Raw genomic sequence first — 1500 nt, 5'->3', positions numbered from 1 at the left:
AGACACCAGGACTTTGCCTAGGTAGTTGCGGGTCAGGGCGGTGAACACTGGCTGGGGTCTCCGGAGACTCACCCAGCAGCCACCACACCAAGCATCCCCTCCAGCTTCTTGGAGAGTCACTCCCACTGTCATCTGAGATGCTCCGCCTTGCCTCATGGGGGCAGTCCCAAAAAGGCCTTCTGCTCAGAGACAGTTTCAAAAACCCCTCATTTAGTGCACAGCTCCCGGGGAGAGTTTCGTTTTACTTGTTCCTATAATACATACAAACAAACCCAAACTAACAATAGTAATATACATTTTGGAGGAAATACCACCATCCTAACATAAGTCTGAATTTTTCAGCATTCTTTAATTTTTAAGGTTGCCACTAAGTTATCTATTATTTTATATTATGTTTCGTTTCCAATTAATATCATATCATGAATCTTCAGTAAGTTTATATCATCTTCATAATAAAGGATCTTCTAAATAGTGTCTCACTAACTTGAAACTAGTTACACCCATGCCCATATACAATTACTGTAATGATTGCACTATTTCCTGTGGTTCTGTTTTCTTGTGTGGTAACAGATTTTTTAACAATTACTTTACTTTATTTATTATTATTATTATTATTTAACCTGCTATAGGGCACATGAGCTCACTATAGAGAGAAAGTGAGAAAGCAAGCCGCCAAGTCCAGGACCCAAACTGCGGTCAGCTAAGTGGGAGTCCAGTGCCTTAACCACCACGCCACCTGCTGGGCCCCTGTCAATAGATTTCTAAGCATTACTCTTGTTATTGCAGAGCGTATTATTACACGGATATATCATAGCTGTCTCCCCACAAGGGACCAGTTAGGTTGTTTCTCTTTTTTTCCCGACACCTGTGTTCTGGCAGCAACCCCACTGTGAAAAAGCTTCCTTTTTCCCCTCCCTAAGAATGCTGTAAATGATCAACCTTGCATAGACATCTTCGTCTAAGTCCCTGATCACTTCCTTAGAAGAGAGTCCTGGAAGAGATGCACTTAGTCGATGTCTCCTGTGTTGCAGTCTTCCTGCCTCAGCCTCCTGATTAGCTGGGACTGCAGAGTGTGCCGCTGTGCCCAGCTTTTTGGGGCGGACTGGGAACCGGTCAGGGCCTTTCATGTGGCCTCAACCTGCCACATGCAACCATGCCTGGTCAGATGAACGCCTTTGAGACTCTAAACACAAATGACCAAATAGCCATCCAAAAGCTGGAGCCCCTTGCCAAGTGGATTGCCAGTTGCCCCATCCTTGTCAAGGCCCCATCCTTGTCAAGGCCTACTGCTGGTTCTCTCGGGGGGGGGGGTTAGTTTCATCGTTAGAGTGCTCTAGTGCTTTTCCCCTCAAATCATCCTCAGCTGAAGGGCAAAGGAAGACAGTGCCCTGGGGAGGGCGCTCATGGCAGTGTGCTGGTGGCACATCTGGAGGGGTCAAGGCTTCCTGCTCGCAGCCAGCTCTGGGCCTGGGCTACAGCCGAAGGCTGGAGTATGACTGG

The 1500-nt window shown here is 47.0% G+C and overlaps 1 protein-coding gene across 7 annotated transcripts in view; it reads left to right on the top strand.

Annotated features, from left to right (window-relative positions):
* SYNJ2 (synaptojanin 2) overlaps positions 1-1500 on the top strand; it is a gene marked incomplete at its 5' end in the record, with an annotated part of 79495 nt that overhangs the window by 64084 nt on the left and 13911 nt on the right.

This window comes from Tupaia chinensis, unplaced genomic scaffold (genome assembly GCF_000334495.1).
Source record: "Tupaia chinensis unplaced genomic scaffold, TupChi_1.0 Scaffold000468_1, whole genome shotgun sequence".
Taxonomy (NCBI): domain Eukaryota; kingdom Metazoa; phylum Chordata; class Mammalia; order Scandentia; family Tupaiidae; genus Tupaia; species Tupaia belangeri.
The sequence above is the reverse complement of the archived record's forward strand: the minus strand, read 5'-3'. Positions and strand labels throughout refer to the sequence as shown.